The sequence below is a fragment of the Papio anubis genome, chromosome 14 (genome assembly GCF_008728515.1).
Source record: "Papio anubis isolate 15944 chromosome 14, Panubis1.0, whole genome shotgun sequence".
NCBI classification, from domain to species: Eukaryota; Metazoa; Chordata; class Mammalia; order Primates; family Cercopithecidae; genus Papio; species Papio anubis.
This window is the reverse complement of record NC_044989.1, coordinates 23,265,285-23,291,725: the sequence shown is the minus strand read 5'-3', so window position 1 is coordinate 23,291,725 and position 26,441 is coordinate 23,265,285. Positions and strand designations below refer to the sequence as shown.

Here is a 26,441-nt window from a genome sequence, read left to right as displayed (position 1 = left end):
CTCAGATTTGCAGATGAATGAAAAAATAAACCTCAGAGTGAAAAAACAAAAACAAAACCAAAAACCACCAGGACAGCATTTGTCTCCCTGAGCCACAGCCTTATAACGGAATATTATATAGCTATCAAAAATCATGTGTGAAGAATTCTTGATGACAAAATGCTTACACTATAATGTTTAATGAGAAAAACAGGCCCCAGAATGACACACAAATGGCCTCCCTATGCAAACACACCTGTGTCAGACAATATATGTAGGAGGGAAATGACCAAAATGTTAACAGGGATGTTATTCTTGGGTGAGGGGATTATGGGTAACTTATTTTATTATCTATACTTTTCCGTATTTTCCTTTTTTTTTTTTTTTTACTATGGCCATTATATATATAGGCAAAAAACAAACAAACAAATGAAAATACTCCTGGAAACATGCTGGAGAGGTTGGGATAAGATACCTGGGATATGCGGGGGTGTGGGTGTCAGGACAGGTGGCCCTGGGAAGAGTGAGCACAGTTCCTCAGAGCACAGCCAGAGCCCAACCAGGTGTGGGATGAGGGGTGAATATGGATGCCCACCAGGAACAGCCACAGAAGAACACAGGAGCCTCCAGGGGCATCTGCAGGCCTCTCAGGTGAGGACCATGGTCCTTACCGTGACTTCTGATGAAACCTGACCCAGGAACCCAGCTGGTGGGAGACAGGGCCTGCTGCTGAGCCCCTCTGACCAGAGTGGCTCTCCTGGGTTCTGTGCCAGGCACAGAGAGGGGGTGTGGATAGGGAGGCTGGGCAACACTTGGGGCTTTGACGCATAGTGCAGACGACACACAGCGCCTCCATAAGGGCCTGATGGAGGAGCGGGAGCCGTATCCCATTAGGATCTGTGGGCTGCGCTCTGCTAATTGCATCAGGCTGCACTTTATCTCTGGCCTGCATTTCAGATGCTTTGCTTCTGTGAACAGAGCAAGAAACAAAGGAAAAGGGTGAATCTCCTGAGAAAAGAACAATTCAAGGGACAAGCTTCCTTATCAGAGGGCCTGCCCCATTTCTATCTGTGGGACAGGCAGAAGCTGGGAGGAGAGGGGGTTGGGGACTTCGCTGCACTCACTAATAGTCTTAGGGAACAATAGCATGGTTTTTCCAGCATTCTCCAAATAGACAGCTTTTAACGTGTGCCCTGTCTGAAGGATCTATCCACTCTGCAGCCTTCGTTGTATTTCCAGGCTCTCAGGTCCTGGTGGCTCAGAGGTAGGGAGACTGCTTTCCTCGGAATCAGAGGCATCCGAGGGAGAAGGAGCCTATGCCAAGTCCCATGCCGTCCCCGGGAGCAAAGTGTGAATGCGAAGATCCCAGCCTCATGACCAGCACTCCGTTCACGGACAGCGCAGAAGCCCCTCCTGCCTGGAGGAGGTGCTGCAGCCCCTCTCCGCGGTGCGGGATGCTGGAGGTGTCCCAGGCAAGAGGCTGTTGAGGTTTTCAGCATCCTCCGACAGACACTCTTCTCCCCTCTTGAATCACACTCCGGCCTGGCAACTTGACAGGGAAGGGAAGCTTCTGGAAACTTGCCCTGGAATAGCCCCTGCCTCCAGGAGAGGAGGTTGGGGTCCCCTCAAGTTTGGGTCCTCATGTTCTGAGCACTAAAACTTCAGGAGTTCCAACGGTCACCCTAAAATTGTTGGAGTTTCTGAACTTGAAAAAATCTCACTTTTCCAACACAGATTGCTCAGCCCCTTGGCTTCAGAGCACTCCTGCCGCTCATTCATTTAGTTTGTTTCTTCTGCCTTAGGTCTATATCGGGCACCGCTCTAGGCACTGGGGATGCGGATGACCGAGACTCAGCCCTGCCCTCAAGTGGCTGCTGCGTCACAGTGGGAGGACTCGATACATGAACAGCTTGAGGCAAAGACGCTGGGGTGTCCCGGGTGTGCAGAGGCGGGCCCAGATGGGCTGTGAGCAGGCGAAGTGGGCTACAACCGGCCTGCTATTTGGCTGTGTCGTTCATGAATACTACAAGCAATTTCTTATGTATAAGAAAGCAGCTCTGTGGTGAGAACCAAAAGTCTTTTTTTTTTCTTCTTTAGGAAAGATACACAAGGCTACCCATTTTCTACTAAGCACTCACAACATCTGAAGCTACAAGCAACCTGTAGTTCAGGAATTTTATTTATTTTATTAAAACAATGCAATGACATTCCTTCCTCCACTTTCTCCAGAAAAAACCTGGACACGGGGTGTGCCCTTTGCCGAGGAGCCTGGGCCCCCGGGTAGGTGACATGCAGAGCCACTGGTGATGTGCGTCAGCGCAGCCTGACCACAGCCCCCTCTTGCAATGAGTTCCAGGCCCTCAGTAAAGCCACATGGTCCCTGGGTTCTGGAAGCTTCTAGGGGACCATGTTCAGGTCCGTGGGTCCAGCTCTGAGCCCAGCTCCTGCTAACTCTTTCCTCCCATGGTTCACAATCCCCGCAAGCCCAGGCCACCCTGATTTCCATGCCTCCTGGTCGGGGGGTGCTGACGACACAAGAATGCCATGAAAACCAACCAGGAGAACTTAGCCTGGGCAGCAGGGAGGAAGGCAGAGTTGAGCAAGCCTCACCTCATGCCCTCCCCCTGCCATCATCTGGGACACCAGTGAAGCCACCCAGACCTTTGGCCGTTCCCCAGTGTTCCTTGCCATGCCTTCTGCTCCACTGACATGATGGCACTTGGCAGAGAGAGGCAGACCAGGAGAGCCTCTCCGTGCCTGGCCCCACGGAGTGGCCCTATCTGCCCATCATCGGGCCTGAGCAGGCTTCTCTTGGTTTTCCTTTAATGAGATGCTAATGGGATGCATCATTAACGCAGACGCTTTTTAAACCCTGAGCTCTTGTAAATTTTCAAAGGTCACAGTTTTATGGCAGCTGACAGCATCCTGCTTCTTTCAGCAACTGAAGAACACTAAAGACCCAGGGCCTGTATGGTTGAAGCTCTCTGTGAGGCAGTGCAGAGTGGGAGGCACCTGCTGACCATGGGGGCTGGGGGCCTCCACATTGCAGCAGTCTCAGAGGACACGTGGGTTCACTCCACCAGCTTGGGCGGAACCAGCCGTGCACGGCCCACAGAGCTGCTCTGAGGGACCTGCTTAATTTAGGGAAAAGTGTGTAGGGCCGTAGGTGGTGTGCAATGAAAGATGCCTAGTAGAGGGCGAGGGGCTGACACTCACCCGGGGAGGCAGGAGCAGTGGATGCCCATGGAGTACCCTTTGCTCAGCGGGCTGTGGACCCAGGAGTCTGTGACACACAGCCCCGAGATGCTTTTGCTAATCTGTCCGCCCAGAGGAAACCCCTTTTTCTACTTTGCAGAAAGGTACCGCATAGACTAGCAGTGTCCTGCGTGGCAAGGGAGGTTTGAGGTTTGAGAGATGGCAGGGACTCCCCTGGGGTCCTCCCAGGCCTCGCTTGTTCTCACCTCTACTCTCTGTGCACCCAATGACCACAGTACGTAGCGCACTACCCCCAGGACCTTGTTTCTGCCCCATCTTTGCAGGCAAAGCTCCATAACTCCAAGAGGGCAGGGTCTCTGAGCTACACTGTTGGCCAATGGAAGAAGCATGCATCACTGTTGGCTCGATGAATGAATGAATGCACAGGGTGGATTCCAGGGAGAGTGAATGACACGAGTCACAGAGCAGAGCAGTGAAACAGCACGGTTCCCTCACTGGGGGGCTGAGGTTTCCATATCATGGGGGCCGTGTATGCTGGGGCCCTTAACACCGTTGTCCTGGATGCTGCTGGAGCCCTGGATGGCCCAATCCACTGACCAGCAGAACCCGTCAGCCCCTCTGGATGCCTGGATACGATCAAGGCATGGACACTGAGGGGTGACTACTGCCTCTGTTGAGCTGGGGGGACCTGGGGGAGTCTCCTGGAGAAAACAGAACACAGCACCCTCCACTATTTGCCCAAGGATGTCAGAAGAGGGTGAATCAATGAAGCCTCGAGAAGAAGCTTCCAGAAGAGATGGGCTGGGGCTGGGCCACAAAAGCTAGGCAGGATTCAATCTGGCAGATGGATTGGGGCCCAAGTCACCAAAGGACCCCACAGCAAACAGTGCATTTTCAGCCTAGATACATCTGGCAGAGACAGGCTTCAGAGTCCACTTCCGGGGTACACATGGGCCTTTTCTGGAGGGATGATGACGCCAGCACCCACAGCTCTCTCCTGCCAAGGAAACTGTCTCCCAGACCGGAACCTGCAGGCCACGATGCCCTGTACCATGTGGTGCAGACACGGCTGGCAGGGTGGCCTTCTGCTGAGCATCACTGAGCACCCTCTCTGGGCCAGAGGCACCACCAGGTACCAGGGATCCGTACTGGGCAAAGTCCTGCCCTGGAGGAATTTACAACCAGTATAATGGGACACCTGCACCAGGGAGCCGTGGGGGTGACACAGGCTTGGAGAGAGACCCCAAGGAACAGACCCATGATGTTGTCTCACTCCCACCCCTGTTAACAGAGAGACTGGTGCTACCGTTAAGAAAAGGTACAGTAAAATCACGACGAAATGCAAAGGGGAGACCAGACCAGGGAACATGGGGAGAGAGAACACTGCACACATGCAGGCCCCGGGGCTCCTGGAACTGCTACAGTGGAGCCTTCAGCATAGCACGGAGCTTCCATGTAGCTAAATTAAAACACACACACACACACACACACATGCACACACACACAGTCCTGTGACTCTTTTGACATAGTATGTCAGATGCGACACTATGACAGTCCTGGGCCTATGTTTTTAAGAGGCTTGAAGCTTCTGCCTTGGTATCTTAGACCCTCCAGACCATCAGCAAATCAGATGAACATCACCAAGGGTTACTAGTCAACATCATGGGCTCAGCAGAACTGTTCAGCCAAGCTCTCTCAGAATTCCTGTGCACAAATTTGGGAGATATTATAAAATGTGTCATTTACAGCCACTAAAAAAGAAACAGGTAAAAAAAAAAAAGGGGGATACACAGTCTACTGTGTATCTTACTATTTTGTATATGTTGCAAAATAGTAAAGGGTAAAGTCATTTGTGCCTTATCCTGGACATAAAAATGCACAGTGTTACATGCATCTCTTTGCGTTCTGTAGAGGATTGGGGGCAGCATAAATATAGTGGGACTCTAATTACATAAATGCCAAAACTAAAGTTAGTGCAGCATTTCCCTAACACAGCCCAGCTGGGTGGTGGGTGTGAAGTGGTCTTGGATGAAAACTTGAGGAGCCCCAGGCAGGACAATGCCGGGGGTAGCCTGGAGTTCCCTGTACCCGGAGCTTCATCTGGAGCCTTGTTTGCATCTCTGGACTCCCCACAACACCCAGCTCATTTGGGGAAGACAAGCTTTGGTGTGCCCATCCCACCCACCTGGCTCTGGGTTCTGATGGCTCCTTCTGGCAAGGGATGCTCACATGCGCTGGCCCTCCCTGCAACTCTGGCATGGTTCTGATTGCCCCACGCGTTTGGAACTCCCTACATCAGAAAACTTGCTCTACCAGCTTCCCTTGCAGCTAGGGCATGGCATGTGACCTGTAACTCAAACCCACTTAGGTGAGACTGCAGTCTGGAAAGCTGGGTGACATGAGGAGGCCAGCACTGCTCAGAATCCATGCTCTGCAGAGGCTGGTGGCAGAGGAACAGGGATTTGGGAGCACATGGGTGGGGGAGGCTGTAGTGTCCTCAGCCCAGCACTGGGGGGTGAATGCTGTCATTTCCTTTTTCTTCTCACTCTGCAGGGTTATTCCCAGGGCTCTTCTGAGAATAGCAAGAGCAAATTTGCACAGTGCTCCTAGCAGAAGTGCATTTGTTGCAGGCACCTCTGACCACCGGGCCCTGGCTTGCCCTGGGGGGAATCATATCACACCAGATATGAGCTCCAGGAGGGGGCATCGCTGGGCAGGCCATTCCCTGCAAAGAGTGGATATTTCACTTTCTTTCAGCTTCCCTCCCTCTGCAGGGCACTTGAGGTCTTCATGGTGCCAGGTCCACCTGTGGGGAATGATGGCATCCAGCTTTTGGCAAACATATTCAGACCAGGGTGTTGGGGACTGAGCACGTGGGCCTCTCAGGGGCTCTTGCACTACAAAGGTGAAGCCCCAGGAAGGCAGTTCTTACTTGAAAGGAATTACGTTCCAATGGTAGAAAGTCAGGCTTGGGGAGATATCTTGGTGTCTGGGATCTTTCAGATGACAGCTCATAGGTTTATAGCTGGGCTGTTAAGCTTTCTAGTGTTGGCAGGTTATCACTGAGAACACTGATTCCAAGATCACTTAGGGAGGGCTTCCGACCACCACCACGGGGATCTCCAATGTGAGTGCACAAAAGCAGCATCTGGAAGACTAGAGGAATGGAAGTTTCTGGACCCTATCCTGAAGGTTCTGATTCAGTTGGTGTGGGGTAAGGGACCCCAAAATGTGCCCCTTTAATAAACCTACAGGGGATGCTCGGCAGGTAGTCCATGGACTCGCTCTGGGGATCAATGAAAGTCTTCACGTTTAAGTTCTTGGGCCTGTGCATGGGGACCGTGGGGTTGATGCTGCTCATCAGGTCCTGACTGGGGGAGTTCTGGGTCTTGCTTATGTGGCTCATGGGAACCAGCTCCTTGGCGAGGCCACTTGTGAGGACTTCTGCTGAGCCTAGGTTTCAGGGGGTCAGAAGGACATGTTGAGAGCCGCCAAAGCTGGAAATCTGTGGTCTCCGGGAAGCGCAAATGACATTTACAGTTCTCTCCGTTCTCATTTCCTGATTGCTACTGAACTACAAATGAGAAGATAATCGCAGTCAAATCCCTACGTGGGGCCAGGGGAGGGTCTCCCGAGCCCCACCTGCCCTCATTAATGAGGCTGCCCTCTCTGGCCCCCTGGCCCCAGGTCTGCACCCTCAGCCTCCCCTTCAGAGCCCTGCCATAATGCGCTCCGGTGCCTGATGACATTTCTAATAATACTAACCAATGATGTGTTAAATTGAGACACTTCTGGCTCGCATGCCGGAAACTGCATGATGGTTTAAAGGACCAGTGCTTACCTTTCTCTATCAATTTGCTGCTAAATTACTGCTTTCGGAGCAACTTACAGAAAAGTAATTCTTTATTTAAATTTTAATTTCAATCTTGTCATTTAAAATATATATTCAGATTCCAATCATATTACAGAATATGATGATGTCTTTGGAGGCTAAATGGTCCTGCTGAGAGCCCAGGTGGGGACAGAGGACGTGATGGGGCAGGTGGTAGGAGGGGCTGAGTAGCAAGTGAGAGACAGAGGACAGGCTTGGTGAGGGCAGCCACGTGCTGGGCTGGGAGCTACAACCGCAGATCCCGTCTGGGCCCCAGGCCTGGCCCTGTCCTTGCCCTGTGATCCTGGGCTTGGTGTCCAGCCCCGAGGGTCATCTGTAAATACTTTAAGTGGAAACCACCAGTCACTTCCTATGCCCTTTCTCACTGGATCACCGTGAAGACCCAAGCCATAAACGGATGCCAGGCACGGATGAACTGGTCCTCCCTGGCCAGCCACTGTCCTAACAGCCTCTTCCACGCCAGGTGCCAGCATGTGCTGATTTCCTTCCATGACGAATTCTGCGTTCTTACCTTCATTTCACAGATGAGAGTAATAAGGCCCAGAGAAGCTCAAAAGTACTCAGGGCAGCCAGGTGTGGTGGCTCATGCCTATAATCTCGGTACTTTGGGAGGCTGAGGCAGGTGGGTCACTGGAGGTCGGGAGTTCGAGACCAGCCTGGCCAAAATGCTGAAACCCCATCTTTACTAAATATACAAAAAAATCTGCTGGGCGTGGTGGTGTGCCCCTGTAGTCCTAGCTACTTGGGAGACTGAGGCAGGAGAATCACTTGAACCTGGGAGGTGGAGGTTGCAGTGAGCCAAAATAGCACCATTGCCCTCCAGCCTGGGTGACAAAGAGAGACTCCATTTCAAAAACAAAACCAAACAAAAAACTCAAGGCATGGCAAGCCTGGGACTCTAACCCATGTCTACTATTTTATCACAAGACCTTCAGAGGTGCTCTGGGATGGCTGGAATGTTCCCAGGCTACCTCTTCCCCAGCCTCCCCGGCTGTGGCCGGTAGCCCCATAAATGGACTCAGCCATATTAAGGCTGCGCCCACGCCATTCTGTCAGGATAATACTAAAGCCCACCCTAGGTACCTGCAAGCACACGGGCCACGGCCTCTCCTTCCCACACTGTGTCAGCCCGATGGGGCCTCCTGCTGTGACTCTGCCAGCCCACTGGGGCTATCTGCTATCTCCCTGGGTTGCACTCCTGGTGCCGCCCACCTCTGTACTTCAGTGAAACCACCCCCTTTAAATGAACAATCACCTTCTGATGCCAAATATGGGAGCATTTCACGTCCTCTTTCTCTGATCCCTAACAATGGCTTCCTCCTTCTTCCTTCTGGAAACTCCTTGCCCCTCCATTTTCAGCAACAATGCTTTTCCTGGTTCTTGACCTAAACCTCTTCCCAGCGCCTCCTCCCGGTGCTGTTCGCCGGTGTCTCCTCTCCTCGGATCTCAAGCATGGACGTGCTCCAGGCTCGTGCCAGGCCTCTCTCAGGATTGTTGGGGCCCTGTCTTCTTTCTTAATGATGTTTCTGATGTGAAACACCTGTGTGGTAGCCCGCATCTTTGATAGAACCCAGCTTTCTATAGTATCCTGGAAGTATGTTTGCTTTTCCCTTTTCCAACATCAAAGTCTATACCCTGGAGACACTTTTGCTGAAAGTGCAGCACAGATGGCCTCCCTTGCACACATAAAGCAACCACAGATGGGGCTGGTTTTTGCACCGTGCTCTGGAATGTGCCCTGTCCGGGCCCCCAGCCCCTTCCTCCAAGCCCCCCTCCCAGTGGATGGGCCTTGTGGACAAAGGAAATGATAAATCTGGCAGAACCTTACAACTCAAAAGCTTTCAACTTTCCTCTAACAACTTTCAACCGAAAACTTCTTAGTCCCATTTCCAAGTAACTTTTCATCCATTACAAAACCCACAAAATTTTCAAAGGGGCTTTGAAATAAGATCACCTAGAAAAAAAAAGCCCATCACAAACGGAAGTCTTTGAAAAGAAAGAGGCCCTTTCCTGTGCTTCAGCTCCCCTCTGATACCAGTTTCCCTTTCATTCTGCGGAAAGGTGCAGGGCAGGCCTGGCCCTCAGCAGATGCCTGTGATGTGCGGGAGCCAGTGGCCCAGACGGACAGACAGGGACGCGGAGGAGCGCGAGGGGCACCTCTCACAGAGCAGGGCCGGGCCTTTCATCCCCGTTCAATCAGGCCGCACCGCTCCCCCAACAGCCGCGTTCCTTGTAGCGGTCCGGCCTGCTCAGAGGCCCCACCGCCCTGCCTGTTTCTGGTCACCGTGGCATTGGTGACAAGGCAGCGCCCTCCTGAGCACGGCGACCCTCTCCATTCGTGTCGCCAGAGTGGGCGGGGAGGTGGGCACGGCAGGGGCAGCCCCCGCTCTGGCCTTTGATAGGACATTTTCCAACTGCCGGCCCTGCGGGCAGTGACTCCGGGCCCACCCCCCGCCCTCCCCAGGGTCAGCTGCAGACTCGCAGACGCACATCACACAACGCCCATTTCCGGGAGCCTTTGTTATTTTCAGATTTGAAATCCGTAGTAAACTGGTGAGGAAAAGTCCGCTGCGGGCCAGTGTGGGGCCACAGGTGGACTCCCTTACTGAACCATTTGTGGATGGGGCCTGGCCCTCAGAGACTACAGTCTGAACACCCAACATTATTATTACTATTTTTGATACAGGGTCTGGATCTGTCATCCAGGCTGGAGTGTGGTGGTGCCATCACAGCTTAGTGCAGCCTCGAACTCCTGGGCTCAAGCGATCCTCCTACCTTGGCCTCCCAAAACACTGGGATTACAGGTGTGAGCCACCATGCCTGGCCTCAACATTAATTGTGAGCCCAGCTACTTGGGCCTGCATGGAGATGACTCGCAATGACCCCAGGAGAAGAAGCAGGCTGTTTACAACGGCTTGGCTAGGAGCTGCCCTGGCCCCTCTGCCCCACCCCCAGGGCCTTCCCAGTGCCTCCCCAGAGGGCATTCTAGGATTAACTAAGCCCTCCTGTGTGCAGGACCTCCCAGAGCCAGAAAAAACCCCAAGACCAAGTCCCCATTGTCTGTGACTCCCTTTGTGACCTTCCTCAGTAGTCGCTTAACACACTCATTAAGACTCCTGGGCTCGGGCTGGGTGCGGTGGCTCATGTCTGTAATTCCAGCCCTTTGGGAGGCCTATGCGGGTGGATCACGAGGTCAGGAGTTCAAGACCAGCCTGGCCAAGATGGCGAAACCTCATCTCTACGAAAAATACAAAAATTAGCCGGGCACAGTGGCAGGTGCCTGCCTGTAATCCCAGCTACTCGGGAGGCTGAGGCAGGAGAATTGCTGCCCCGCTCCCTGGGAGGTGGAGGTTGCGGTGAGCTGAGATCGTGCCATTGTACTCCAGCCTGGGTGACAAGAGCGAGACTCCATCTCAAAAAAAAAAAAAAAAAAAAAAGACTCCTGGCCTCCTCCCTTCTAGTTGGGGGCAGAGCGTTCCTCATTTTTTTTTTTTTTTAATTGCAAACAAAGACTCACTGGGAAAAGGGAACAGCTCCACGTTCTAAAACCTCTGCTGTGTGACTCGCGGCACTGACTCCCAGAGCACGGAGTCGACGGAGAGCTCGACTCTTGACGCCAAACGACAGTCCTGACACGACATCCTCAGCGACCTCATTAGAGGCCTAACAAGAGAGGGAACGCGGCAGAGTCACACCGAGGGGCAGCGAGACAAAGAGACAAACAGGGCAGCACACACGGCCTCGGAGGCGGCTCCTCAGACGCAAGGCGCGCCGAAGGAGATACAGCAGTTTTATTGTGGGGACTTCAAGACTCACCCAAGCAAGTCAGCACCTGAGTGCGGGTCTCAGGACGGAAGCCTAGATTCTGACATGGTATAGGGGTCGGAGCTGGGCAGAAATGACCACTCTGCAGTGGGAATGTTCCAGAAGACGCAGCGAGGGCCTCGGTGTGCCTTCCTCCAGCTCCTGGGTGCTGGCTGCTTTGTGCCTGCTTAGGCTGTCTGTAATGAGAGCCACGTGTGGCCAGGCAGGGTCTTGAGGCAGAGACATTCTCTTTGGCCCCATCTTGGTTCAGAATTGAGGTGGTTAAAGTGATGTTTAAAAAGAACTGGTATTTAGCAACAGCCCAGCTCTTCAGCCTTCAGGAAACACGGGGGCAGCCAGATGCCATCTACATTCACTGGAGGCCCACAGCAAGAGGCACGGCGGAGAGATCTTAAGCAGCGGTGGAAGAGGCAGGGGACATAGAAACAGCCCTCTTGGGGCAGACAGACAGATACTTCCCTTCCCCGGGAGCAGTGCTGGGGAGTAGCAGGGCGGGGATGGGCATTGCACACAGGGGCTGTGGGTAACCAGGGCAGCATGAGGCTCTGGTCTTCTCTGCAAGAGGCTGGGTAGCCACGGTGCCAACTCCTCAAGAGGCTGGGCCTGGCCCACCCTTGGAGATGGGATCCCAGACAAATGCCCTCCACTGATGTCCCCTCCTCAGCAGGAACCCGGACTGCCTAGGCCAAGGTTTCCTCCCTTCATGTCCAAAGGTGGGCTTCTGTCTGCATGTGCACTGTGGTCCGGCTACCACAGCTCCACTCCCTCAGTGCTGGGGCCCATCGCCTGCAGGGGCGTCATCCATCCATCCAGTCCCCCTCCCACCCACACTTACTGAGAGGCAATCCTGTTCTGCAGACACAGCTATCAATAGTCTCTGGCCTAGGGGAGTGCACAGGCTAGTAGGAGAGTCAGGATCATAATTACAACAGCTGATATCTATGGAAACTTTAGATGGTCCAGTTGACAGCCCCTCGAGGCCTGGCAGTTCTCTGAGGCCAAGATCTAAGGGCCCAGCTCTGCTCCTCACTACATTAGTCAGCTCAGGCTGCCAAAACAAAATATCACTGGATGGCTTAAAGCAGGGGTCCCCAACCTCTGGGCCACAGACCAGTACCACCCTGTGGCCTCTTAGGAACTAGGCCACACAGCAGGAGGCGAGTGATGGGCAAGTGAGTGAAGCTTCATCTGTATTTGCAACTGCTCCCCATTGCTGGCATTACTGCCTGAGCTGTGCCTCCTGTCAGATCAGTTGCAGCATTAGATTCCCATAGGAGCACGAATCCTGTTGTGAACTGTGCATGCGAGGGATCCAGGTTGTGTACTCCTTATGAGAATCTAATGCCTGATGATCGGAGGTGGAACAGTTTCATCCAGAAACTGCCCCCCGCCCTCCTACCCCTGTGCATGGAAATATTGTCTTCCACGAAACCGGTCCCTGGTGCCAAAAAGGTTGGGGACCACTGGCTTAAACAACAGAAATGCATTCCTCACAGTCAAGGAGGCTGGGACCTCTGAGATCAGGGTGCTAGCACGGGCAGGTTCTGGGGAGGGCTCTCTTCCTGGCTTGCAGACTGCTGCCTTCTTGCCGTGTCCTCACTGGGCAGTGAGCTCTGGTGTCTCTTGTTCATCTTACAAGAGTACTAATCCCATCAGGAGGGCCCCACCCTCACAATCTCACCAAAACCTAATTATCTCCCAAAGGCCCCATCTCCAAATGCCATCACAACGGTAATTAGGGCTTCAACCTGTGAATTTTGCTGGGGGCACAATTCAGTCCATAAGATCCACGCAGCCTGCACAAAGTAGGTGTTCAGAAACGCTGGCCAAATCGAGTGGAGATCAATCCGCCTGTTGTTTCTCTGGCTCCACCTTGCCCACTAGACCCCAGGGAGTGTTGAATGGAGACAGACACCCACAGACCTGACTAGCATGCCAGTTGGTCCTCCTACCAGCCTGAGCTCTAATTTTCTGATGGTTTGCTTTTTTCCTCTCACGACATAATCTCCATGATCTCTAGTCTTTCCCGAATGCTGTTGAAAGGCTTGTTGTATTTATCTCCGGAGAATCCACCGTGCCCCTGTGCAATTTTCCATTGTCATGGTTCATTTTAATTTCCTCTAAGGCTGTTGGCCACTCTCGTGTTCAGAAATAGCTTGTTCCACTTAATAAAAGCATTTAAATATGCAGACACGAGAAGTTTCCTTAGCTTGCTCCTAAACATCACAGTAAGTGGAGTGAGTTATACCCCATGTCCTGCTATAAGGCTGAGTGCAGACCATGTGGCTTCCCAGGAAGGAGAAACTCTGGATCAAAGGCTCAAGGGCAGGAGCAGGATCTGAGAACTTCTGGTGAAAACCCAACCAGCCTGGATGACCATAGCTCATATTTCTCAATTGACAGCACCCTGGCTCTCCTGGACTTGCCTCCCTTCTTCATAATGATCAGAGCTGTGGCCAGCATTCAGCAGGTCTGGATTTGAGACCTGGCCCACTCCTAACTGGCCTTGCACAAGTCACTCCACCTCTCTGAGCCCCTGCTTCTCTCCTTCATCTATAAAGTAGGCAGGACAATCCCTCCTTTGAAAGGCTGATTTCAACAAGCAGTGGGAATCTTCTACTTCCAGGACCTAGCGAAGTACCTGGGACAAGGCAGGGGCTCAGCAAATGGCAGCTATTATTACTTTTAGGGGACCCGAGAATGCAGGAATATTAAGTAGCCTTTTATAAGAAGGATGCTGTGCCAGAGGCACAGTCTTTCTCCATCAGTTTTCTCTGGGTCGCTGCAGCCAGAGACTCCTCCACGGTCTGTGGATTATCAAGAAACAAAAGCAAAGCACTGGAAAGCAGGCTGGATGCTGATTCAAAACCGTATCTATGGGAAATGTAGCAGTTGGCTGTGAGACCAAAGCATCACGACCTCTGGTGGCGGGTGGTCTGAATTGCAGGTCAAGAAACAGCTGAGCCAGGCTCATAGATACAGACAGTGAGGGGCAATGCCTCAGGGCATCTTTCTTTGGCTAAATAATGACAATGAAGAAGCAAGAGTCCAGGTAATTGGTGGATACCAGCATGGGATTGGGAAGGGGTGTGGCAGAGATGTAAAATCCCTGAGAAGAAGGCAGTTGAAACCCTGTTTTAATGGCTCAGGAAGCCAGTTCCTATCTGGTACCTGGTCCTTCTAGGACCCTGAAACCTCCTGTACCACAGAGGAACCCTAAGCGTACATCTGGGGCTGGGTGGGGCAGGCAGGGGAGTGCAGGTCAAATATTTTGGGTCATAACTGCCCCAGAGATCAACAGTCCAGGTAGTAATTGCTAGACTTCCAGCCATGCGCAGCTCATGTGGAATACCAATGGCCCCTTGTGAGACGCCTGGGGATCACCTCCAGGGGCCATTCTCCCTGGAGACACATCTATAAATACCTCCAAGTAAGCCCAGCCAACCCACTCATCTTTATCTGGAGTTAGCACTGGCATCAAAATTCTCTTCTATTGGTTATTCATGGGGAGTTAGTTCATGGATTCACTTGAGGTCACATTTAAGTCAGCTGCAGAAATGGGGGACCCTCCAAACCCAGACCTTGGTCACAGCTAGCTGGCAGCTCTCTCCTTCTGCATCTGCCTCCTTCTGAATACAAGACTCCAACCTCTCACACAGTCCATGCTGTACAACCCCACTCCCGGGATGATATTCACATTCACATGTGCACACACTATCACACAGGTGCACAAGTGTGCACACGTCCACTCACCTACTTACATAACTGAGCCCACACACATGCATTCCACACAAACCCACACAGCCCCAGCCTTCTTGGGCTGCGGGGGACTCTGGCCCCCACAGGGCAGGAGTAGCTGGCAGACACCCTAGCTGCTGGCCCCACAGAATCTTTTCTTTTCCAATGGCTCCAGAACACAGAGTCCCCCATGGCCACTTTGAGCTTTCCTCCCAGATACTTTTTCCTAAATCAGCTTCCAATCTGACTCATTTCAGTTTTAAAACAAGAAAACATCAACAAACATGATGGAGGGAAACAGATGGTAACAATTACAGGAGGGAGAAAACAGAGCTCGCTCCCTCTACAAGGGGCAGGCAAACATATTGTTCCCCAGACAGCGGACTGTCCTCCTGCCACTAATGTGTAAACCTGGGTGCAAGGCTCCCAGGGCTCATCGCCACTGCAGGGGATAGGCCAGCACTGTAGGGTCCATGAGCGATGCTGGGCACCACCAGGCGGGTCCACTGGAACCTGGGACCTGCCAGGTCCCCAGGGTGGGGAAGGAAAGACATTCCAGCACATCCCAGGCCACCTCACATGAGACATGCCACATCCAAGACCCGAGATCAGGGTGGGACATCTTCTTCCCCTGCATGCTGGGTCCACCTGTAACCAGCTCTTGTCACCTCCTCATGTCACTGTGCAGAAGCCTGTCTCACCCAGGACTGTGAGCTCCTGAGGGCAGGACGAGGTTTCTCACTCAGGGTGGTGGGTAGGAGTAGGACTCTGGAGCCTGGCTGCCTGGTTCAAATCCAAGTTCTACCACTTTCTTTTTTTTTGAGACGGAGTCTCGCTCTATCACCCAGGCTGGAGTGCAGTGGCGCGATCTCGGCTCACTGCAAGCTCCGCCTCCTGGGTTCACGTCATTCTCCTGCCTCAGTCTCCCCAGCAGCTAGGACTACAGGCGCCCGCCACCACGCCTGGCTAATTTTTTGGTATTTTTTAGTAGAGACGGGGTTTCACCATGCTAGCCAGGATGGTCTCGATCTCCTGACCTCGTGATCCGCCCTCCTCGGCTTCCCAAAGTGTTGAGATTACAGGCGTGAGCCACCGTGCCCGGCCTCTGCTACTTTCAAGTAAGGAAAGCCAAGCAAGCTCACAGACCACTCCATGCCCTCCTTTTCTCACCTCTAAAACAGAGATAATTCAAGTATCTACACCATAGAATTATGAATTAATATGCGCAAAGGACTTAGAACCATGCCCAGAACACGCAGGTGCTATATGTGGAAGCTCCCAGTGTTATTACCCATGCAGATGTCCGGCGTCTGGTTGAATGCTCAGCAGGCGTCCTAAAGGCCCCCGAGTGCAAGGATGAGGGGCAGGCCTTAGGCTGGGCCATGAAGGAAAGACTGAGCATTCCAGGCAGAGGAAGCCCTGCACTGACTTCAGGGCTGGGAGGAGTCACCCCTGTTGTTGGGAGAGTCCAGGAGAGATGGCCAGGGTCCGGGGTCCTGAGTGGGAGTTTTCCATGCTCCTTCCCTCTTGGGAACCACCGTTTGCATTTGTCCATCCTTTGTGATTAGGTAGGACAAAGGCTCTGCTCTCCAGCAGATCAGATGGGTGGAGTCAGGTAAGAAAACAGGTGCAACCCAGAGAAATCACATGCTGTGATGTGAGTGGGGTGGTGGTGGCCTATCCTAGCCTTGTGAGTCCAGGAAAGCTGCCTGGAGGAGGGGGCTGAGTCCTGACTTCAGGACAAGGGGTGTGGGCATGAACAGAGAGCATGATGCGTTGTGCTGGGCACAGGGAGTGTGATGCCTTTGGGGGCCAGAACAACAGGGCATCAAGAGTGAGGGGTTTGAGTCCATGTTCCTTCATTACTTGAGTGCCCCAGGCAAGGATTTAATGTCTCTGAGCCTCAGTTTCCTCATCCACACAATGAGAATCACAGTTCCCTCTGTCCCAGGCCTGATGAAGGGGTGTTGGAAGGATGTGCATCGCAGGTACCCAGCTGGCTCCCAGCATGTCCCAAGGGGATCAATGCAGGGGCCACTGTGCACCTGCCTTTTGGACCAGACTTTCTCTCTCATGTGTCCTGTTCTTACATACATTTACACACAAGCTGTCGTGCCAGTGGCCACAGTGTCCCCACCTTTATGCTCCCAGGGATATGCGGTAGCTGCCCCTATTTGGACTCCTGGATACAGCAAGCTGCATTTAACCACCACAGGGAGGAGGGTATGCCAGACCCCCCTTGGTGCCTACTTGATGCCAATGTGCACAGCAGCTTGTCTAGGCACTCCCAAAGTGGAGAGGGGCAGCTTTCTGCTGCATTTCATTTTGGCAGTGCCTTTTCTTCATCTTGAAATATACTGATGCCCTCACTTATTCTCCTGGGGGCTCAGCATCTCCATTCTCTCCAGTCTGCATTTCCTGTCTGGTGGGTCTGTCCCGTTAGCACCAGGGCGTGAGCGTGCTCCTCCCCTCCTCTCCTCTTCCTCCTCCTTCTCTCCTCCTCCTCCCCACTTCTCCCATCCTCATCTCCTCCCCATCTCCCCTCCCACTCATCTCCTCCTCCCTCACCTCCCCTCCTCCTCCTCCTTCTCTCCTCCTCATCTCTTCCCCCTCCTCCCCATCTCCCCTCCTCATCTCCCCATTTCCTCTCCATCCTCCTCAACTCCTCCTCCTCCAGCTCCCCTCCTCCTTATCTCCTCCTCTTCCTCCTCCTCAGCTCTTCCTCTTCCTCCGTGTCTTCTCCTCCCTTACCTCTCCTCACCCTCCTCTCTTCCTTTTTTCTCCCTAGGTGCTCCTAACTGCAGTTACTGCTGCTTCAGCCCCTGCCAAGGCCATTGCCAAACGTGCTCAGGAGGGCAGGGACTTGGGAGGCCTGAGCTAACCTGGACAAGAGGCTTCTCCCTGCTGGGTCTCATGTGAAAATCAGCAGATGGAAGTCGGCAGCAGGTCTTAACCCGGCTGGGCTTCCCCAGTCTTCCCTGGGAGGTCTGGCTCAGGCAGGCTGCAGGTGGGACCTGGGGCTCTGCTGCAGAGTTCCTCAGTTGCTGCTGTTGCTGCTGCTGCTGCTGCTGCTGGGTGAGAACTGGGCCCCACAGACTGGACGCTTTCCAAGACAAGTCCCCTTCACAGGCAAATGCTTCCCCGCCAGGGGGCCAGGGCTTGGAGCACTGCAGTCCCCCAGCCAAAGGTGTTTCTGCAGTGGAAGTGTGTGCCTCAAGCTGCCAGCCTGAGCAACGAGAAAGACCTTCCCCTGGCTCCCTGAACACTGGTTTCATGACGGGAGTCCGGCTTCCCGTGCAGGGTCATCCCTGTGGGTAGAAGGCACTGGTCAGAGTGGCAGCAGCGCTCCGGCCAGCAGGATGCTGAGTTCCCATCACAGCGGCACACGCTGGCCTGTTTATACACGTGGCTCTGCAGGCTTGGCCTTTTCTCTTTCAATGATGTTTATCTGGGTTCTGTAACGTTCTTCTCCTGCCTCCCTCTCCCACCTCTGGACAGGGACCCTGTTCCTGTGTCTGGTCTTGTTGCCTAATTGCCACATCACTGTCACCTTTCCAGATGCTCACAAGCCCACTCGACGCCTCCGCTTGGACGTCCTGCCTGCACCTGTAGCTCACACTCTGTGCGTCCGGGATGTCCTGCCTGCACCTGCACCTCACACTCTGTGTGTCTAGGATGTCCTGCCTGCACCTGCACCTCACACTCTGTGTGTCCGGGATGTCCTGCCTGCATCTCACACTCTGTGTGTCCAGGACATCCTGCCTGCACCTGCACCTCACACTCTGTGTGTCCAGGACGTCCTGCCTGCACCTGCACCTCACACTCTGTGTGTCTGGGACGTCCTGCCTGCACCTCACACTGTGTGTGTCTGGGACATCCTGCCTGCACCTCACACTCTGTGCATCCGGGACGTCCTGCCTGCACCTGCACCTCACACTGTGTGTCTGGGATGTCCTGCCTGCACCTCACACTCTGTGTGTCTGGAACGTCCTGCCTGCAGCTCACACTCTGTGCATCCGGGACGTCCTGCCTGCACCTCACACTCTGTGCGTCTGGGACGTCCTGTCACACCCCTGTGCATCCGGGACACCCTGCTCATACCTGCATCTTCACACCTCTGTGTGTTTGGGACATCCTGCCTGCACCTCCACCTCACACTCTTGTGTGTTTGGGACATCCTGCCTGCACCTCACACTCTGTGCATCCAGGAAGTCCTGCCTGCACCTGCATCTCACACTCTGTGTGTTCAGGATGTCCTGCTCTGCACTACAGCCTGCTCCTGTGTGTCTCACGTAGACCATCCACACTCCACCATCATGTCCGGGACGCCCTGCCTGCACCTCACACTTCAGTGTTCGGGACGTCCTGCCGCACCTCACACTCTGCAGTGCGTGTCCGGACGTCCTGCCTGCACCTCACACTCTGTGTGTCTGGGACGTCCTGCCTGCACCTCCACCTCAAACTCTGTGTGTCCGGGACGTCCTGCCTGCACCTCACACTCTGTGTGTCTGGGACGTCCTGCCTGCACCTGCACCTCACACTCTGTGTGTCCAGGACGTCCTGCCTGCACCTCACACTCTGTGTATCTGTGACGTCCTGCCTGTACTTCACACTCTGTGCGTCCGGGATGTCGTGCCTGCACCTCACAGTCTGTGCGTCTGGGACTGGCCTCTGCTCTCTCCCTCCCCACCCTGGGTCAGCTCCCTCCACTGTATGCTCTGTCCCAGAGCTGGCCTCACCACCCTGTTCCCAAGGCAGGAATTCAGGACTTGGCTTTAACTGTCTCCCCCGCCCCTCGCCCCAGCAGCCTTGCTGATGCCCTCCTTAATATTTCCTCTAGCAGCCCTGGCCTCCCTGACCCTCACCTCTGCCTTCTCCTGACCTCCAAGAGGTGTCACCTGGGGGGTCTACCGGAAGCTGTCCTTGGTGTGGCAAGGCAGTTCTTTTCCTAAAATGTAAATATGACCGTGTCACCCTCCTCCCTAACAGCTTCCAATCCCATAGTCAAAGGGATCAAGTGCCAACCCCCTGATGGGCCCCACTGGCCTCCTGGTGCCCCCTCTCACCACTCCTGGGCTGGTACTTCATGCTCTGCCAGCACCCTCATGTGGTCTGCTGCGTCCTGTCTCCACACATCAGCCTAAGCCTGGCCTCTGTGTGTCCACTGGGCCCCCTCACCGAGGCTCGCTCTGTCTTATCCTCAGGGACTCAGCTCAGTGGCCTCCCCTCGGAGAAGCCCCCCCCGACAGCTCCCTTCTCTGGCCTCCCTTTATCTGGGTCGGATGCATTTCCCCTGGTTCCCCAGCACACCCCATGGGGATCCCTGGAGCCTGTATGAGCTACTGGACTCAAAGTCCTATTTGCTTATCCCCATACTTTACACTATGAATTCCTTGAAGGACAAACCATGCCTTATTTCCAGGATAAGGCCTGGTACATAGTAGGTGTTCAGTAAAAGTTGGGAGTGTGAACTAGGCACTAACAGGCTGGGATGAGGCAGTCTGGACTTAACACCCTTGCTAGCTTTATCAGCACCCCAGACATGCTTCCATCAACATCCTTGTTAGCTTTACCAGCACCCCAGACATGCTTCCATCTCTCTTTTCCTGATGCAATTCCAGGGCAAAGGAACTTTTGAGTCCTTTCTAATCAAGCTGTCAACAGGGGAGTCCTGACACCAGGCATTGATTTTTCGCCAAAGGGGAGGAGGCTTTCCCTCTGTGTTCTGCACCCCAGCAGTCAATTCAGATTTTTAGGCTGCAGTCTCTCCTATTATCATGGGCACGGCCTGCTTCAGCTGCCCTGGGGCCTAATTTCCTCACATCAGCGTCAGTGCCCCCATCCCTGGGATGCTCAGATTTCAAGAGGAATCACAGCTAAGGCCTTCATGAGTGGACCCATTTCCCTCACCCATTTCTTCCTGCTCTCCTATCACTGCCAATCACTGTGAGGCACCAGACCCCTCTGAGAACATCCACCAGCCTCAAGATTTCCCCAACAGCCCAGGCTGGAACCAGACCCTTAACACTGCAGGAGAAGCCAGCTCTCGATCCAGGCCCACAGAAGACCCCAGGTGTGACGTATTCAGCTCAGAGCCTCACCTGCTGCAGGAATAGTCACAAACCTGCTGCTTAAAACCATTTCATGTACGCTTTCCTTTACCTTCTAGCAGGGGGTGAGCAAGGAGTGGACACCATGTCTAGGGAGCAATGGCTGGAGGCTGTAGCTGGAGCCTCCTGCAACAGAGAGGCTGCCTTTCCCTGGGTTGAGGGGCCTGTAGCTGCCAGGCTTGTATCTGGCTGCCTTGGAGGAGGGACCAGGGTGCTCCAAGCCTTGGTCTCCTAGAGGGGAAGGACCAGCATTTGCCTGTAAAGGGGGATGTCTGGCAAAGCATCCTCATTTCCATTCATACAGTTCATGGCCTCTGATGTTCTCAGCAGAGAGGAGTGGTGGCTGCAGAGCTTTTCTCTGGCCTCCTTCCAAATACTTTGGGATTCAGTCACCCTTTCTTCTCCTAGAGGACACAGGTAGCCTGATCAAGCTATGGGTTCAGGAAGGATGTTAAGATTTCAACTCCTGCCTTAATGGATGCCTTCTGTATCAGCCAGGGTTCTCCAGAGAAACAGAACTAATAGGACAGAAATTATATATATAATGTAGGATTTATTATAAGGAATCAGCTCCTGTAATCATGGAGGCCAAGAAGTCCTGAGATCTGCAGTTAGCAAGCTGGAGACCCAGGAGCGGGAACTGGTATAGTTCCAGTCCAAAAGCCTGCAGGCTGGAGACCCAAGAAGGGCGGATGTTTCAGTTCCAGTCCGAAGGCAGCAAAAGACCCATGGCCCGACTCAAAGGCGGTCGGGAGAAACCCTTCTTTCTTACAGCAGGGTCAGCTTTTGTTCTATTCAGGCCGACTGACTGATTGGATGAGGCCCTCCCACACTGGGGACGGCGAGCTGCTTTACTCAGTCTACTGATTCGAATCTTAATCTCATCCAGAAACCCCCTCACGGACACACCCGGAATCATCTTTGGCCCAAATATCTGGGCACCTTGTGGACTGGTCAAGTTGACGTGTAAAATTCACTGTCCCACCATCTACTACAAAGCCATCGGCTCTGGCTACAATTTTTCTTTGAATCTGTCCTTTGGGTAGGGAGCGTCCAGGCAGGGGGGGAAAAAAAAAAAGCCCAAACAGTAAGGATACTAAGCAGGGCTGGAGAATTCCTTCCATGATGACGGAACTTTTCCTCTGGCACTCCCTTCCCAATAAATAAATCCTGCCCACTCCCAGGAGATGCGGTGTCTGCCTCTTGTCCGCCCCCCAGCAAATAAAAGAAATAACACGCTTCCCAGTCGCAGCTGCTCCACACCTCAGCATATGCTCTGCCTCGCTTGCTTCCTCACTGTTAAAATGACAACGGGCGCTGTCTTCGGTGCTTCCAACACCCTCGGGTCCTTCTCACGGCCCGGCCTTCCTACGCTGCTACGTTGTGCATTACCCACAACAGCAAAAATGTTCCACTGGTGGTTTCAAGATTCCTAAAAAAATAGATTCAAAACATCTTTAATACTCTCTGAAGAAGCAATACATCACAGGAAAAGCTGTAACCTTTCCTATTGCTGATACTATCCAGACTGCGGGCTGATGAGGACGGTAACTGCAGCCAATTCGTATTCTGCGTGGCTGCCACTGGAGGTGCACAGGAGCTGGTCCACCCACCCTCCACACTCCCAACCAGGGAAGCTGCTGAATTTCTGAGTGTTTGCCTAATGCCCTTTTACATAACCCGAAAAGAGTCACAGTACTTGAAGGCAGTATTTTCCAAGAAACAGCCTTCCCCTATTAACGCAACATCCCTGAAAATAATACTGCTGTTTCTACAGCAGTGACAGGCCCTGCATGGAACGCATTTTTCCTTCCTTTTTTCCCCACCACAGAGCCACAGGCAAGAAGCTGTGGCAGCGGAGCCTCGTCAAAGCCAGCTGGACAGAGGAATGGCTACTTGCATTGTTAAGTAGGAGCGCTTCACAGTGACCATGGGCCAGCCAGGAACTGCCTTCCCCCAGGACGGGGGGACAGGTGTGGGTGGGTGTGAGGCACAGGGAGGCTTCTCTGCCTGGTGATCCCAAGAGGACCGGCAACAGGTGCCCTGACTGGCTGAAGGAGGAGGCTGCCGAGAAATCAGAGACTTGAATTTGCCAGGTTGTTTGAAGGTTAATGTTATGGGTAATCAAAGGGAGGAGACAAAAGACAGAAACATAGAAACCCTTCAGAACAGTGAAAGGTTTCATTTACCTTTGGTAAATAAAAGTGTGTTCATATTTTCACAAGGATTTTTCTATTTCACCAGCTTACAACTCAAACCGGGCTGGGCAAACACGCTGCGATACGGCGGTCACGGCTATAATCCAGAGAGAATGCTCAGAAATGGGAAACAGAAACGCAAGGCAGGATGCCCCTTTGTGCTGGAAGTCAGACACCCCGTGTGTTCTTCTCGCCGCCCGCTGAGGTCTGAGCCGGGCCCTGCTGTGAATGACCCTGGGAACGGTGCCAGAGCCACCCAGACTTGGTGCGGACCACAGAGCTCCCTTTCAGGGGCCCTGTGTCTTTGGACAGGTCACTAGACTTCTCTGAACCCGTTTGCTCATTTCCAGGAAGGGGTAAGATCTCTCTGACAGTTCAGGGGGTGGGCAAGAACGATGGGTGCCAAGCCCACCACCCCAGGCCCTGGAAAGGAATCAGCCTTTCCAAAAATGATGGTTTTTATTATTCTCATTATTCTAGAAAATGTCTTTGTGAATTGTTTGCTTGATTGAAACTTGTTTCTTTTTAATAAAATCTTGATTTTAAAAAGCCCGAAGGCACCTCTGTTTTTTTTATTCAGCAGAATAGGACGCGGGGTGAAGACAGTATTTAGAGACTTGGTAAATGTTTTCTTCTTTAACTTACATTGCCGTGTGTGTGCGTGTTTTTCTCCTTTCATCTTTCCCTCGCTCCCTCAATTTAAGAAAGGTTAGTTTAGGTAAAATGAGCATTACAAGGCTCCCACAACCTCCGCAGCCTTTCTGTCACAGGCTCGAAGAGCAGAATGAACCCCAGGCTGAGTATGAACTTTTTGTAGGGCTCAAGAGAACAGAACCCCAAGCTGAGGAGGGAGGGGCAGACTTGGAGTGTGGGAGGACAGGGTAGGGGGTGCAACCTCGTGGTCAGGCTGCCACTCGGGGGGCATGGCAGAAGCAGACCTGGCTCAGTGGCCAGAAGCAGAGAGGTCCACCCCCCCAGGCCAGGACCCATAGGCCCAGCGAGGTCTTCCTTGCCGAGAGCTCCAAGGGGACTGACCCTTGGATCCCTTAGGAGGAGGGATCAAGGCCACCAGGACTGGAAGCCCAGAGGCCACAGCAAGCCTGATTCCCGAAAGAGAAGCAGAGGGGGTCTGGGGAGGGAATATCTGCCATCTTTCATCTGACAGGGGACAGACACAGGCACTGGCTGTGCTGATCAGAAAGGAACAGTGATGCTGACGTGCAAGAAGGCTGGCGCAGCTGAACCAGGTCACGGTCACTTCACTCTAATCTGACATTCTCAGCACAGGCTGTGTCCACGCAGTGACTCTAACAGGTGCATAACCATCAGGCAGCAAACAAGGGGTCTATGGATGTGAAGCCCCCTAGACTGGAATAATGGGATTTCTCAAAGGGCCCCAGGAGCTAGGGCGGGCAGCTCGCAGAAGGTGCAACTCCAGCAACTTCCCTCCACCCAGAGCACCTGCTCCAGCCTGGCTCGCGGGTCCACCGTGTGAGGCAGCGGGGCTCGCACAGAGCCCGGGGACGCCTCCCTGGCCACTGCACCCCTTTCTACAGGCTGACTCAGAGCTCCCTGCAGCGGAGACACACAGGAGACGCTCTGAGGGTCCTGACTTATTCTCTGGTCCCAGAGATATGACCCAGGGTCTCAGGATCCCAGGTTGGATGGTCCAGGGTGGATGGAGGGCAGCAACCTCCTCTGGAAGTGGGGTCCCCAGCAGCACCCGGTTCAGTGAAAATGGAAGTGAGAATGAGCCTCTAAGAGGAGGTTGCATTTATACAAGAGCAGAAGTCGAAGCAGCAGTTTTCTCATCTGCAAAATGCTAATAACAAAGCCTGCCCCTGGGCTTGTGAGGACGAGCTGAAGCCCTGGGGAAGGCCTGGCTCACTGCAAACCCGCATGGAAGAAGCGCGGAGCTGTGAAAGGTAGTGCAGGTTCTAGGGAGAGGGCCAAGCAGACAGGGAGAGAGGGACCTGATGGCTGGAATGGGCTTTCAAGGAGTCTTGTTTTGCTGGAGGCGGAGCTGGCCTGGGGCTACAGGGAGCAGCAGGCTCCATTCCCATCATCAATGCCCAGATCCCAGGGCGCCCCTCACCTGGGGGGCTTACAGCCCACATCTTCCCATCCCCGATGGCTTTGCGGTCCCTGCTATTTCCTGAATACACCAGCCCACCCTGCCTCAGCCTGGAGCCTGCAATGTTCCTCCCTCAGCCATCAGCGACCCGAGTGACCTCCTTTCTTACCTCCTCAGGCCTCTGCCCAAAGGCAAACACAGAGCGCTCTTTCCAAACGCTACTATTTCAAATCTCGCAGCTAACACTCCGTATTCATTTTTCTCCATTGCACTTATCAATATTATGTGTGTGATTCTGAAGAATGTATATTCTCTAGATTTTATGTACAATATTCTCTATGCCATTGTCATGTTTACTAATTGTGTTTGCAAATCTTCTATACCTTTATTTTTATCATTATTTTTGTCTGTTTGTCTTGTTATTTAGAGAATGTGTTAAATGTGACTGTGAATTTATTTTTTCCCTTCTAGTTCTGTCAATTTCTGCCTTTTATATTTTGAGGCTATGTTCTATGTTCTGTGAACCCTTTGGGTATCTGAGACGGGTCTCAATTTAGGAAATTTATTTTGCCAAAGTTAAGGACGCATGCCAGTGACACGGCCTCAGGAGGTCCTGATGACATGTTTCCAGGGTGGTCGGGGCACAGGTTGGTTTTATACATTTTAGGGAGACATGAGACATCAATCAATATATGTAAGATGTACATTGGTTCTGCCTGGAAAGGGGTGGGACAACTCCAAGTGGGAAGGGGGCTTCCAAGTCATAGGTAGGTAAGCGACAAATGGGTGCATTCTTTTGAGTTTCTGATTAGCCTTTCCAAAGGAGGCAGTCAGATACGCATCTACCTCAGTGAGCAGAGGGGTGACTTTGAGTTCTATCTGTCCTTTGTCCACAAGGAAATTCCTTGTGAGGAAGGTATGTAGCCTGTTTTTATTTTTTCATTTTTATTTTTATTTATTTTTTTTGAGACAGAGTCTCACTCTGTCGCCCAGGCCGGAGTGCAGTGGTACGGTCTTGGCTCACTGCAACCTCTGCCTTCTGGGTTCAAGGAATTCTCTGCCTCAGCCTCCCAAGTAGCTGGGATTACAGGCATCTGCCACCACGCCCGGCTAATTTTTTGTATTTTTAGTAGAGACAGGGTTTCACCATCTTGGCCAGGCTGGTTTTGAACTCCTGACCTCGTGATCCACCCGCCTCGGCCTCCCAAAGTGCTGGGATTACAGGTGTGAGCCACCGTGCCCAGCTGTAGCTTGTTTTTAAAATCTGAGTAGTTATCTTTTTTAAAGGGATAGAATGAGAGGCAGGTTGGCTCTAAGTAGTTCCCAGCTTGACTTTTCCTTTCGGCTTAGTGATTTTCGGGTCCCAAGATTTATTTTCCTTTCGCAGTTCTTAGATGCTCACAATTGTT

General features: G+C 53.0%; 1 protein-coding gene and 1 long non-coding RNA gene across 3 annotated transcripts in view; one reads left to right on the top strand and one right to left on the bottom strand.

The window, feature by feature from the left end:
* KLHL29 (kelch like family member 29) overlaps nt 1-26,441 on the bottom strand; it is a 322,618-nt gene that overhangs the window by 70,380 nt on the left and 225,797 nt on the right. The window lies entirely within an intron of this gene.
* LOC108581578 lies at nt 22,447-23,507 on the top strand. The gene is made up of 2 exons (XR_002516565.2): nt 22,447-22,668; nt 23,005-23,507. It is a non-coding gene; the product is annotated as an uncharacterized LOC108581578 (long non-coding RNA).